General features: G+C 41.4%; 1 protein-coding gene across 5 annotated transcripts in view; it reads right to left on the bottom strand.

Annotated features, from left to right (window-relative positions):
- The window catches only part of OSBPL3 (oxysterol binding protein like 3), a 127781-nt gene that overhangs the window by 74499 nt on the left and 37473 nt on the right, over nt 1–15809 (bottom strand). The gene's annotated exons all lie outside the window — the stretch shown is intronic.

Below are 15809 nucleotides of genomic sequence, written 5' to 3'. Positions count from 1 at the left end.
TGAATGTGCACCACCAGGAGAAAAACCTAGCTGAGAGCACTCTGACACTAATCAGCTGGACAACAGTGAAATCTCTCCCGAGAAGCTGCACAAGTGCACAGCTTACAGGAACACTGCCCGTGATAGCAGTGATGTATAAAACTGCAAGTAATAATGATTGCATCCTACATTTAATCAACTAACTCATACCACCCATAAACCCAATGGATAAAACAAAGAATCCTGTGACACCTTAAAAACTAAGGTGCCAAAGGACTCCTCATTTTTGCTTAAACAGATAACCTGGCTACCCCTCTGAAATTGATAGCTGCTGAAAATGAGAACACATTAAATAAAGTGACCAAATTTACCTCCCACCAATCTTCATGGGCCATAAGAGGTTAAAATACCCTGTTTAAGACTCTTGCCCAGTGGTAGGCAGCACAATGCACTATAATGTAGAAGGCCACCAGAGATGGTGTTATGAATATAAACCCTACCAGCAGTGGCTCGTTGCTCCCCTTATCCCCCCTTCCCTTACTGTAGCTTTGTCTGTTCATTAAATACATCTTTCATTATTTCCTAGGGTCTATCGCATTTTAAAATCAGTACTCTCTCCCTCATTCAAGATTTCCAAAAAATGAGCTCTCCCCCCATTTTTACAAAGGAGATTTTAAACAGACACACCCTGGCTCCTATTCCAATAGGCACAGACTGAAAAAAACGTGTCTAAACTTGGATGTTGTTCCATGCCCTCCTATGGCCATGTAACATGACAGATGCCAGCAAATTATATCAGCATCTTAAGCTGGTTGCGTCTGTGCCACTTCTCTGCTGGAGGAACTCTGGAAGCATCGATGTCTATCAGTGGAGCAGTCTGCCTCGGGAGGCTGTGGGAGCTATGTTGCTGGAGGTTTTCAAATGGAGTCTGCCTGTCTAGGATGGTTTGACAATATAGACCCTTCATCTTGGCAGGAGTTAGACTAGATGACCCTTATGGTCCCTTCTAGCCCTGTAATTCTATCATTTCATGTCAGAACCTACTGGAAAGCCTTGGAGACAAAGAGCTGAGGAATTCTCTGAAATTCTGCAGTCTACATCCTGATGTAGAGTGAGAAAACAGAGGGAATAGAAAGCAAAGTGGTACGATGACGACGCAGGTATTTCGAGGTTTGTTAAATATAAGCAAATCACAGCCTAGAGAGATGCTTTAGACACTTCAGGGAATTGCACATATTTACCAGAGATTGCTGGAGCCCACGTTAACTTGACTAACAAACCTGTTTCAGAAACAAAATACAGGACTATGTAGCACTTTAAAGACTAACAAGATGGTTTATTAGATGATCATCTAATAAACCATCTTGTTAGTCTTTAAAGTGCTGCATTGTCCTGTATTTTGTTTCAGCTACTAACACGGCTATACTTCTAAACCTGTCTCAGACACTAATATTGGACATCACACTCAGTAGCACTGTTTACTTTTTCCAGCACATTCTCTGGAAGCAGTAATTTGGAAATACCGAGGGAGCATGAATGTTTGAGAAGACTGGGCTGTCTCTCTCAGGGATTAAATATTGCCAGGAAGAATAGGAGAGTCATGGCATGTCTTTAAGTTTCCCTCAGCTAGACATCACCTCAGTGATACATGGACTCCTTGCGTGATTAGACTTAAGGAAAACTCAACTCCCCTCTATTGTGATGGACGGATGTGCTAAAAAGTGTACATGCAGAAGTGTACCCAGGGCATGGTCCCTTGGCGCTCTGCCACCGACTGAGTCCACAGGCAGACCCACATTTGTGCCCTTTGAACAGTGAATTGATGCTTTGAGACTGCCTTGCATGTGTTTTTTGTGCAGTGCCTGAGAAAGGCCTATGAAACCTGGTGGTGGTTCTCGCTCTTAGGTACATTAGTTCTTGTGTTGGATTGAGGGCACTCCCTCTTGCTCGTCACAGGATTCTGCACTTCTGACAGATTCTGACCAAGCATGGATCAGCCAGCCACTTAGCTACAGAAAATTGGACATACCCTTTATTTTTGAGGGTGCGTGGATTGGCTTGGTTTTGGTGGTCCAGGACAGCAGACTGCAGATACTTTTGATAAAACTACAAGACTGATGCCCTGAGATGCCTACATGAATGTAACATTAATTTAATCAGTAGCATAGATTTACTTACATCACTCAGGGTATGAAAAAGCACCCCAAAATGATTCAAGTTTTGTACTGCTTCTCACTGAGGTAGGCCAATGGGAGAGCGCTCTCCTCTTGGCATAGCGTGTCTTCGCCAGATGAGCAGCTGCATCAGTACTACTATGCAGATAGTGTGCTGGGGAAATAATGAGTTTGTCACTACTTGAAGTCACTTCAATTCCAATTGCAATGTCTTTTTTTCCCCCAGAGATAGTAAAGTGTAGAAATGGATGCAGATTCTCCATTGTTTGTAGGTCAGTGCAGTGCACCATTTAGAATCATGTCCTTCTGATCAGCATAGGCCAAAAACTGTTTATGATCTCTGAAATGCCTTGCTGGCTGGCTCCCTAATAGTGCACACAGCACCAACTGCACTGTTCTATAGCTATTCCCTCAATGTCAGGAAATAATTTAAGAAACAGCATCCAAGAACTCTAGCTCAAATACAATTATGGGGAGATGAACGCTTACATGAGAAAAATTATCTGAAAATTCCCCCTCCCCCCTTAAAATTAGTGGGCTGAGAGAAAGCCCGGGGAAGCGGACCAGCACACAAACGGTATTTACTCTCTGCAAAATACTGAAACACGTTCAAATTTAAAGCACGTGAGTAGTCTCCAACTCACTGGAACAGTACACCCCAGGGGACTTCTCATATGCAAGTTAAGCATATGTTTAGGCTTTTGTGGGATTCAGGCCTACATGTTTTTGGTGTAGCTACGGGTGGAGGGGAGTTGCCAAGAAGCATACTTCAGAATAAATACACATTCCATTCAACAGCACCCAGACAGCATAAAAAAATGGTGACAGGAAAACATTTTCCCCTGACTACTTTATTATAGTCCTTTCTCCACACACAAATATCAATTTTCCCCACTCAGTTTTACTTTATGAAAAATTTGAGATGTAGTCAGACTAAGCTGAAATAAGAACATAATTATATCTATTATGTACCATTAACTGATTCTTCGTCATTGTACCCATGAAGAAGCCACTTGCTTGATTGTAAAATCACTAGATTATTCTGTACTATTAAATTAATATACTAAAAATATAGCAATTTATTAGATAAAGTAACTAACTGCCCTGGTCACCATCTCATCTTTATTTTGAAAGACCATTGGAAAGCCTGAAATTGCAGAACAAAAAATAGCCACAAGATACAGAACTGCACATATAAAATATTGCCCAGTGGAGCAAATATGATCTTAAACAGAGACAAGATGTTAAAAGGAAGAGAAAGGTCATAATGTTTGTTTTTAGGCAGTGGAACACAGAACCCATACTAGCTAGAAAAACCTGTTTCTGCACACCAAATTGTCTAATGATAAGCAGAATGTAAAATAAAGAGTAAATGATTTCACAGTCTCTGAAATCTTCTGAACAGCTGTTGTGACCTTACAGAAGACTGAAATTCACTAGGCGAGGAGATGGAAGGCAATTCTGCTTTATCAATCCAGAGGATCTTTCAGGGTTTGTAACAAGATTGCACACTGATATAGTTACAGTAATGTATAAGTCTGGGAAGCTTTGGTTACAAAACATCTAGTTTAAGCACGGTTTAGACTAAGTGACAGTTTTTAAGAAATAAACTATTCAAAAGTGCTTAATTGACTTGGAAGCCTGCCACCTTCGCAAATTGTAATTCGGTGCCTTTGAAAGTTGTATTCAGTATTTTCACTATTCATGAAAGAGATACCTTTCCTGAATTTGGGGAAAATGTGTTAAGTATAAATAGATTTATTTAAAAAGAAGGCCTCCTTACTTCAACTGCCCTTTCTTGGATGCCTTGGAGTCCCACTAGTGCAGATTCCCCAATTGGAAAAGAAAATGGTCATTGTCAGAACTCTGATTCTCCTTTTTTATATTGGAAGTGGAAAATCCATGATTTTGAGAGGGTATTTTTAAGGTAGGCCAATAGAATACCTAGAGGTCTGTAAAATTGGCCAACAAGGAAGGATTGGAGTGAATAATGAAAAAATTCACACTCTTGCAGACAGACGAGAGCAAGAAACAAAAGACAGGACTATGAAGCACTTTAAAGATTAACAAGATGGTTTATTAGGTGATGAGCTTTCATGAGCTAGACCCACTTCCTCAGATCAAATTGTGGATCAAAATATATGGTCATGCCAATTTTCTTCCACAATTTGATCTGAGGAAGTGGGTCTGGCCCACGAAAGCTCATCACCTAACAAACCATCTTGTTAGTCTTTAAAGTGCTGCATAGTCCTGTCTTTTGTTTCAGCAAGACCAGACTAACACGGCTACATCTCTATTACAGAGCAAGAAAGACGAACATGAGCCATAATGGACTAGCTTTATTCCCCACAGAGTCAATCCTTCCAACTACAGTATAGCACTCAAATGCAAACTATGGCACCACTCTACAGAGGGGACCAGCCGTACAAACTCCTGTTTTTATGAAAAGTTTCATGGGTTTCCACAAGGGCCTAAGGTCTTCCCAGGTGGCTCACTGCAGAATCGTTGTCTGTATCCAGTTGACTGTAATTAACGGATACCTGATTTTTCTTAAAAGTAAGCAACTGAAGAAGCTATGGGTACGTCTAGACTACATGCCTCTGTCGCCAGAGGCATGTAGATTAGGCTACCCGACAGAGTAAAATGAAGCGGCGATTTAAATAATCGCCGCTTCATTTAAATTTACATGGCTGCCGCTTTGAGCCGACAAACAGCTGATCAGCTGTTTGTCGGCTCAGCGCGATAGTCTGGACGCTCCCCTGCCGACATCAAAGGGAGCTGTCGACAACCCAGGTATGCCTCCTGGGATGAGGCATACCTGGGTTGTCGACAGCTCCCTTTGATGTCGGCAGGGGAGCGTCCAGACTATCGCGCTGAGCCGACAAACAGCTGATCAGCTGTTTGTCGGCTCAAAGCGGCAGCCATGTAAATTTAAATGAAGCGGCGATTATTTAAATCGCCGCTTCATTTTACTCTGTCGGGTAGCCTAATCTACATGCCTCTGGCGACAGAGGCATGTAGTCTAGACGTACCCTATATATATATATACACACACACACACACACTCCATTTCCAAGTACCAGCATTGTGTTGGAACAGAGAATATACGATGCACCTCATCTGAGTTAGGCACGTCGGTACTGTAATTTAACATTTAGTCTTATTACTGCTTGGGTGCACAGTGTTATCTTAATTCCGGCTCCAGTCACTTCTGAATGAGACTACTGAGAAGATTGGCAGCAGAGCTGCCAAGGACACTTTATAATTCACACACAGCTTACTATAACTCAGTTATCTGAGGTTTATTTTTAGAATATACAGAAGCACAGCTTTAAATGAAGCCTGCTTCAATTGATATAATTCCTGTTTAACCTTGCACCTGAACACCAACAAATGAGGCCCACCATTTTGTTTTTCTTCCTTCCGCCTTCCCATTTTTTCCAAAGAGAATAAGTGAGATGGCTTTCTAGCTAATCAATATTGTTGCCACAAAGATAATTACACCCATAGTTTTACTCTTTTCCAAAGCTTTAATCCCGACCAGTTTAAAGATTTTCCTTTATTTGTACTAATCCATTTGACAAATTCATTAAAATATTTTGACAAGCGTAAAAGCAAAGCATTAAAAAGCACAAAAATTACCCCACATAAGAGAAGATTAGGCTGTAAAGATGAAGAAATGTTAAAAGTAAATAATTTCTAAGCAGGTGCTGACTGTGCCCATGCTCTGGCCAGTAAAACATTTTCTCTAACATTTCTTATTTTATAGGGACAATGTTCTGAAACACTGGTTTGGAGATTGTTTTCTGTGCTTGGTCTTTATCAACAAATCTTTCTTCAGAAACTAAATAACCCCAAACCAAAACTTCACACCCACACCATTTGAGCAAAAGAGGTCAATATTTTTCTGAAGAATGTGTAGAAAAGGGAGGAATGTTTAAAACCAAAACACAAAAACAAACCTTTTCAGACACACATGAAGTCTGAAAGTGGGTGCTAGAGTTTTGCTTAGGCTAACTGTTTGATGAAGAGGAGCTTTTGTTTAAGAGGGAAAAATAAGGTTCCTCTCCAGCAAACACTTAAGCCTATGTATGCCTAAGTCTTGCACTGTCAGGAACAGAAACTATAACACTTGCAATGCAGACAATTTAACATTGCTGTTGGAACCTTAGCTTTGCATATCTTGAGATTGCTATTTTAAACAGTGCATTATTACATTAAAATATACCTTTTGAATTAAATATACATTAATTAGGAAAAGGAAAAATGAAAATTAATTCACAGCAAAGATATGGAAGAGTCACGGTAAAGAGAAAATTACTGTGAATGGTAATGTAAGTAAACAATTAAAAATATCTGTGTTAATGCTGACGGGAGGCGGACTGAGTGGTTTTAAATTCTTCTTTAAGAAACTTGAGAGCCTTGGGGAAAAAATTGAATTCTGCTTAACAAATCTTGTGCTGTACTTTGTTGAAAAGATGTCGCAAAATATGCCAAAAATGGATCAGAGCTTTTATATTTATCATCCCAAAGTAACAAGTGTTTCTTCAGGAAGCTTGTTTAAATATAAGTGTTCAGCGAGAAGCAATAGAAAAGATTATATTTGAAGTTATATAAATCAGTATTTGTAGTTTCAATAGCTCTTCCCACCTGTGCCCCTAACCGAAGAAAGCAAGTCATATGCTTGTCTCTGCAGCAAAGGAAACTGGTGGGGGGGAGGGGGGGGGGGAGATCCCACTGAATTCAAATGTCTCATTACAAGCTCCCTGACCTTGCAACTCATCCCCCTCCCACCAAGTTCAGCAAAATGGGAAGGAGTTTGAGCACATTTCGTTTGCAACATAAGGGTTGCTCTGAAAACAAACATCATTATGAGTGAGGGAAAGAATCCCAGGTTCATCTATCTGGGCTTCTGTTAAAGATGAGAATAAGGGATCACTTTGACATTTCTATAGAGGACATATGATACATGCTTTGTGGTTTGCAGCATGCAGATATTGAAAGGGTACCGTGTGCATAGCAAACAAAAAACCAAAACAGGGTGTGTACTTCAGTGTGAAGGGAGGCTTTTAATTAGATTAGAATGACAAGCCAAGCAGTTCTGCTCATGACAGAAGACCGTGTACATCCCGAACTTTGTCAGGGTGAAATTTTGTGCTTTAAAGCTGGCCCTCACTTGGAAAACTACTAGACAGGCCGCTGTTGCTGCAACTACTACTACATTGGTCAGTGATGGAGAGCTTGAGGGGGAAGGATGCTTTTCAGGGAGGTTTTACATTGATGACTAATGAGTAGTGAGAGGATAAGTAATGAGACAACTCCTGCCAAGTCATTCAGTGGCCAATCGCCGGGAACATAAAATTGATGAAAAGCACAACAGGCCTCCTGCATCACTCTAGCTCAGTGTTTCTCAAATGAGGCCACCGTGACCGCATGCAGCCAGCACTGGATTTTGCTGTGGCCACAGAAGCCTTCAAAGGATTGCTGAGACTTGGAAGAGGAGGAGGCAAAACAGCTGCCTTTTCCCTGAATCACCCAAGTGATGCCCCTGGATATATTGCCGTGGTGTTTGTACTGGTGCTGCCAACAGGGAATCTGCACCTCACCCACACTGCCTGATAGGTGGCTCCAGGCTGTGCCTCTAGAGACTCATGGGGTTAGTGTTTATGGTGCCGGAGACAGCTCTGGCCTGTGGCATTCAATCACCAGTCACTCCCCTGGGCAGCTCTCCTGGGACTCCACAGGCAGCCAGTGAGTTCCCAACACTGCTTTGGCTTCAGCCTTGGGTGCTTGGACTGCTGGCAGCCAACTTTACAGCATCAGAGAGGCCACCAGCAAGAGTTAGTGGTGGCATTCTGAGGCCACCAAAACAGTTGAGAACCCCTGCTCTGGCCCACTCTGTGGACTTCTGGAGAAAGACAGTTAAGGATTAGGACATTTCATCACGTTAATAGGTTACTGCGCCCTTCAGCAGTTTACAAAAGCTTAAAAAAAGTCAGACTGCTGCTGGAGACATTTTTTCAGAGCTAGTTGCACAATTTGGTGCCTTTTTTTTTTTTTAGATCCACCTTAATAGAGTTCTGTCAACAATAGTAATCTGGCTCACCATGAAAGCCTAAGATTCAGAAGCAGGGAAAATGTTGTATTCTGCCAAATAAATACCTGGACTGAGAGTGTAATATTTCACACTGCAGGCCTGACTTCCTAGAATTAGGTTGGGGGGAGGAGAGGGGGTAGACATGGGCAGGGGTACAGGAGAAGGGAAGTGGTTAGATTTTCCAAAAACACAAATGAGAGGGACTGAATGCCCTATTCCTGATGAATTTCAATAGAACTGGGCACACACCTGCCCTCTTCAAGGAGATATTTTCAAAAGGTACAATTTGTGTTAAACACTGTTCTGACCTAAGAACTGTATTCTCTCTCCTGCTTTGATTTTGCATATGCTGTAAATGATATCCTGTTTGTAGGCAGATAGCCATCCATCTCTGAATTATTTCTCACTTCCAAACACTAGAAACAAAATTGCATTCACTCTTCCTGGCATTTAACAAGCTGATTTTAGAGCGCCTAAATCAACTCTTACATATTGCTTATGCATCTCCATTACAAAACCCATCAGGATAATTAGCCTCTAATAAGTGCTGTAACCTGCTGCCTGTGCTTCATTGCACAAATTGTCGTCTTGTTTGCCTAGGGACCTCACACATTAATAGTGTACAGACTGGCAGTAATAGATGTTAGAAAAAACCATCAATTTTGTTTTTCCTCCCCCAAACATCTAAGTTTTGAAATTCTTTTCTACAGCTAGGCCAAAACACTGGATACAAAAAAGGAGGAGAATTAGAGATAGCTACATTTCCAAATGGGATAGGGTGGACCACTTTCCCCATACTTCCACGGACAAATTTAAGAAGCTAGTAGCACTTTTACAAACAAGTAGGAAAGGACTGCCATTCGTTTTGATGCCACATAACGTGCATAGGAAAGTAAATCAAGCATGATAATCCAATCACAGTTCATTTAAATAAAATAGGTTTCATTTTCCTGAGTGATAAGATGGAACACTTAACACACACAGATTAGCTATACATACACACCAGAGACTGATAAAATATAAACATGCTAAGAAATGTTGCTACAGTTTTTGTATAGAGGAGACCACAGCAATTCGCAGAATCATTATTCACAGTTCTGCATATTTGTGGAGGTCTTCTGTCCTGCTGGCCTGGAGGGGGAGAGTGGGGAAGGGGGAGGAGAGAGAGAGGCATGAGGTGCCGCTCTCAGCCCCTGGGGTGACTTCAAAAGCCTTGAGAAGCTCACTGCAGAGCCCAGGAATTGCACTTCCCAGTATTTGCAAATTTCACCATTTGCGGTAGCACCAAGAACACATCCGTGAATGGTAAGGGTTTCTTAGATTGCAAAATTAATTCTAAAAATGCTATAGGTCTGGTTTTCCTTCTGACACTGCTACAAGTAAGGAGTTACCTTGATGTAAATGAAAAGGACAAATCTGGCCTCATGCAAGGCCATGAGTTTCTCCCCTAGGTAGAGAGCTAAATACTAAGGACTCAAAGTTGTCTACCATATAGTTCAAATATGAATAAGTGGCATTGTATCAAAGCTTTGTATACTACCTGGCATAGGCTAGGTCTTACATATTTCAGTTAAAAAAAAAAACCAACATCCCATGTCTCAATTTCAGTGGTATACCTCATGGTGTAAGCACAGAAGTGTTAACATGTGTTTTGTTGGCAAGTATGAAATATTCCCTCCCTCCCCTGCAATAAAAAATAAGAGGGGCAGGGAATCATTAAATTGTATCCCGCAGTGCTAATGAATGCATATGAAATTAGAAAGCTAGGATTATATTGGGTTTGGTTAAGAAAATGTGTGTTGTAATTTATAGAAAGGCCCTAACTAGCAAGTAGAAGGAAGGCCTTGAAAATAATGAATTACAAGGCCAGAAGATCTTGGTCAAAGAATAACTAATGAAATATGCAGTAGTTTCTTAAAAAAAGTCTGACTAATAGGGTCACTGAAAATAGTTTTACTAAAATAAAGTCAACGTGGCCCTGGCCCTGCCTCAGCCTGCATACCCGTGTTACCTCAAAAATAAGGGCCCATTGCGAACCAAGGTGTAAAGGAAAAACTGTTGGCCAGCAAAGACAGAAAGAGAGGGAGAAAAGAAGGTTATAAGTCTGAGACTAAGGCTACGTCCACACTGCACAGTTACTTTGGAATAAGATATTCTGGAATAGTTTTTTCAAAATATTATGTCTACACTACAGGGAAGCCTCAAAATTAGTCCAAAGAAGGCTTCCCTAATGTAGATGTACTCTCTCGATTTAGAGTCCTAGGAGGAATAACTTAGAATGGCCCTAGTAAGGGGCTATTTTGAAAAAGCAGAAGTGGAGCATCTACACAGCCCCTATTCCAAAATAACTATATTGGAATAGGTGTTATTCTTCATAGAATGACGTTTACAGAAGTCAGAATAAGCAGTCCATTATTTTGAAATAACAGAATTGCTGAGAGATGCTCAAAAAGTTATTTCAGAATAACAGCCATTATTCCAAATTAACTTTGCTGTGTAGACACACTCAGATTGGAAGGGTCAGTTATGTCTCAGGTTTTTAGCTGAGGGTAGTAATGATATCACTTGTTTGTTGAAGGGTATAAAAAAAGTAAACTCTTAAAGGCTTCATTGCCAATACACATTGGAGCCAACCAATATGAGTTTAAGCACCCCTGGATTTAGCTCATGTATATGTATCTCGATCAAATGCAGATAGATGTTAAATATCGGTTAAATAGTCGAGTAACCTCACATTCTTATCGGTTAGTTGACTATTCTATAGTCCTTCGGGGTGGAGTTGGCAGCCAGTGCACTCCAGCCCCATTGTCAAGGAGTCCCCTGCCACTCTGTGCAGAGTGCCAGGTGGGAGCTGGCCTGCTAGGAAATACCATTTAAAAACCAGCTCCCTCGCAGACCAACTGCCTATTGCCCTGTGCTGATGTCTGGGATATAGAGGCAGCAGTGCAGGGTGGCAGCAGCCCCTGACTGCGGGAGGGGGAGGTGGGGGGAGAGAAGAGAAGGGAAATGTGATTAGTCTATAGCATTAACCTATAAGTTTTTGCTTATCGGATAATTGGTTAATGGACTACACTGTTGCATCCCGAGCTGTATTACTATTTGGATTTAGTAAATTGCTCATTGACTGAAGATTTTCAGGCATGTTTAGAGCAACTGCATAAATGCTATTTGGCCTTTGGATTTAATAAAAGAATTCATGATTAAATCAGTGCTGTGGAGAGACCCTGCATAAATCATAATTCCAACAAGCATCTTGTCCCCTTACAAACCAACACACATCCTAACTAGAGACAATGCCAAGGCCCTGGGTCAGATCACAAATAAAGCCATCTTGTAAAAAGAAAAACTACACATCCTGATCTCCATCAGACTAGAATTTAATTCACTAAGCACTACTGAAGTCTTGCACTCAGTTGGATGTAAAATCCCATTTAATTATTTACATGTAACCAGTTAACATATTAAGCACGTGCCCCCCCCTGCTGTGGACAGGAAATGTTCTCACCGGGCAAGAGCACCCTCTGTCCACAGTGGGGGGAAGGAGGGAGAGAAGAGGACTGCTCCAGCCCCCACCACTTAATTGTTAACTATTCACATCCCTAGCACTCATTCGTCAGGGTTTAACAACAATTGTCACTGCACCTTAGACTATGCTGGTCACGGAAAGTAGCACATATTTCAAGTGCTAAAAAGACAACCAGCTTATTAAGATTATTCATGTCACCAAAGAGTCTGAACAGATTTGAACAGTTCACTGGACAGCTATCAACTCTGTTCTGATGCTGGACTCTTGGGCCATCAACCCCTAGCAGCTGCTCAGAAACAAACCAAATGGCAGGCAAAAAAGTAATCACTACCGCTGATGATTCGGCTAAGCATGGACGAGAACAACTGAACAGCTGTATCAATTTCGTGACTGACGTTCTTGCAGATCTGCCACATTCTTATCCTGCCCTACAACACAGGCAAGCTGACACTACTCTTCCTCTGTGTCAGCTTCTGGTTACCAGGTGACTTTTGATAGTGTTACGTTCTACCCTAATTAATAGGAGAACTGTTGAAGTAGCACCTGCACGAAGCCAGAGTCAACACAATGCATATTAGTAATAAAGGAGATGTGAATTAACATTCACAGCGCAGGTAACCCTTTCCAAATCAACAGTAAGGATCCTAAACCAAATCAGACCAGTGATCCTTAAACTGCATGGCACACCTTGAGGGACGCAAAGAAACATTTTGGTGGGGGGAGGGGGAAAGAGGAGAAAGAGGTTTGCTGTGGGGCTTAGCCAGCCCCCACCAAGGGTGAAGAGAAATCACCACACTTCTAGCACTGCTCTGTCCCGATTGGCTCAACTCCCAACCCTGTTGAACCCTCAGTCATGCTCAGCCCCAGCTCTTCCTTCAACCCAAACTCCGTGTAGGAAACCTTGGCTGTGCAAAAATGGAGGGGGCACAACTGCAAAATGATAGTTCATATAGTCTAAGTCAGAGGTGTGCAGTTAATTCCAGGGAGACAGTCTTCTCTTACATGCATGTACAGTACCTAGCACAATTCAATACTTCTAACTGGAGATACTACATGCTGCAACAATATATTGTATTATACGATGTTATAACTAAATTACTAGCAGGCTTGCTCCTCCCTTTGCATGTTATGGAAAACTGTCCTTTTCCTAGGGCTTCCAATTGCCTTGGCACAATAAACCCTGGCCTTGCTTAAAGTTAGAAGACGAAGTTGCATTCCAAATTTGGTGGCCTTAGCTCTGACCATTTAGGAGGAGTTCTCGATCAAACAGACTCAGAGACAGGCATACTCTGAAATATATATATATCAGCCTTTTTGGCAGGTTATTCAATCGTTCTGGAGCATCTATCATTGGCCACTGAAAAAGACAGGATCATAAGATAGATGGGCCACTGTGCTGATCCAGTATGATAATTTCTATGTTCCTGTGTCGCCAACCTTTCACCAAGTCAATATAACCTAGGCTAGGCAGCAATCACCAGAGAAGATGACAATAAGCATGTTTGTTAGTGAGGGAAAGGAAGACTGAACAATAGAAAGGATATAACTACAGAGACAGGTGGTGAGACACTGGGAATTATTTACAACTATTTATTGCTTGTTTTCATTATTTCATTTTAAATGGTCTGATGGACACTAAATCAAGAACAGAGTGTGCCAGCCAAAGTGTATATGGAGTGAACTGTGGGTTAATGGATTTGAAAGAAGAAAGGAAGGATGATACAAGTGTAAGGAGTACAAAAAGGAGATGGTAGGAGGAGGAGCAAGAGCAGAGTTTTCACATTTTAGAGATTTATTAGATGCTCAAAAAAGTTACAAAATTATTGATTGGAAGTACTTTGCTCATTTTTATTCAAAGCTATTGTAGTCAGACAGACTGCCCCCCCCCCATCACATCCATCTTATTTGCCTCTCTGAGGTTCCTGAAGCATACAGGACAGAGAAGGAGCAATAATATCAGCATAGTCTATGCTGGCTCATCTGATCCTGAGAAGCTGAAAACACAGATATGTGGAGAGAGCCCGATTAAGTCAATAAGCTGGCCTCGAGGCTGTGAGAACTGCCCCCGGCTGGCACCCATGTTGATTCGAACACACACACAGTCCCTGGGAGAGGAATTTCCCACTGAGAAAAGAATCCCCAGTAATTCCAATTTAGTTATCTCTCTTACAAGTGTAAATTAAGTTCACAACTCCCTTGTAAGAACTGGTCTCACAAAAGACAGACCAGCCCCATCTGGCATGACAGACAAGAAAGAGAAATATGTGACCCCATGGGTATATAAGATAGGCCCAGCACACACTCACTTTGAGTGTCATTCTATCCTCTACCTGCTGGTCGGGTTAGGTGTTTGACCTCCCGAGGTTCTATGGGGACGCCCACCTCGTATTTTCGTCTTTCCTAGGATCTGAGGGACCGGCCCTGGCCTGACATGCTGGAGTCGAGAGGCACAGAAGGGGGTAAAAATTGTACCTGGATGTGGTCCTCTGTCTTAAGTGTACACATAGAAAGAGTAAGCTGTTACTTGGTACCATTATTTCTATTTTTTTTCATCTTTATCTTCTTTGTAACCATTTTTAAGATCTATATTTTGCTAGTAAAGAAATAGAACAATAGCCATTGCAACCATATGATTTATAAGCTTCCTCAAATAAACCTGTAACTGTTTAAGTTTTAACCTGACTCCTTCAGTTGCTGTAATAGAACCAAGCACAATTTAAAAGAACTTCAGCCGGTCATAAAGGGACAGATATAGGGAGCCCTGACCATCGGCTGACAGCTATGCACTAACCACGCCCACAAAAACAAGCACAGCATTCACCACTATTAAGTGAATGTGCCAAACTTTAAAAACACCCCACCTTAAGTATTACTTTGCAGAAAGTCCATAGTTCATAAAGAGAGAGGAAGAGAGAAACAATGCATTTCTAGCAGAGATAAACATGTAGAGTTGGTCACACAGAAGCAACAGGTTGTATTTCCACTAGCTAGCTTTCTAAACCTAAAGTAATGTACCCCATGCTGTAGCCTCGCATTGAAAAAGATTGCCTTAATTTGAACTCACTGTGCAGAGCATATACATACTATACTTGAGAAAGCATGCAAAAAATTACTGTTCTATCCATTAATCTGCCGTGAGAGGAATTTCCCCATAATCTACATTTTTCTATAAGGCTTACTCATCACCATTCCTTAAGGAAATCTATTGTACTCATCAGCTCTTCCCCAAAAGGCAACAATGCCAGGCAACGTCACTTAGATTTACTTAGCTCCAATGCAAGAGCCTTCTGTACTTTCCATCATTATTTAGTACATTCTTGGAAGCCAACTAACTGGCTTATTCTTTTATTTATGTGTGACAGCTAGAACTTTTGCATATTTTATGACCTGTTGTTTTCCCTGGTCTGTCATGTTAACAGAAGAGATGCAGGAGAGCTCCTGAGCCATACGTCTCAAAGATGAGTGGATTCTGGCATCTTGTTTCTCAAATGCCTCTTTGTGAGTGACCCTCAGTTTTGGATGTGAAGCTGGGTACTGCCCTTCCTAAAGGGGAGACAACAGTACTTATCTGGAGGATGAAAGGGAGATAGAACGGGAGTCTCTAAAGAACAACCAAATGTATTTCTTTCACCAACTAACTTTCCCATGTCAGGGTCAAAATTTCAGTCTTCTTCTCCCAGCACTGCAGTTCTTCCATCACTATAAAAAAAAAATACCAGGGGAGGCCTTGCTATTGCCCTTTTCTAAAGCTAGGCCATGTTTGCTTTATTCTCTTACGTATTTCACAGTCTAATAAGAGATCCCATTTTTTCTGAAAATTTCCGACACAATTATTCGTTGTAGATTTTTTTTCCTAAGACCTACATGCCTAGAAACTGGAACATCTCTTCTTTGCTAATACATCCATTCTTGGCAGACAAAACTTTAAGCTTTCCTTGATACAACTACTTTGCTCAGGAATGTGAAAGATTCATCCCCCTTGGTGTGTCGAGACTATAGGGTTGTTTAAAAAAAAAAAAGTGGCCTTTTTTCG

The sequence above is a fragment of the Pelodiscus sinensis genome, chromosome 2 (genome assembly GCF_052426305.1).
Source record: "Pelodiscus sinensis isolate ZL-2025 chromosome 2, ASM5242630v1, whole genome shotgun sequence".
NCBI lineage: Eukaryota > Metazoa > Chordata > Testudines > Trionychidae > Pelodiscus > Pelodiscus sinensis.
This window is presented reverse-complemented; position numbering and strand designations above follow the sequence as displayed.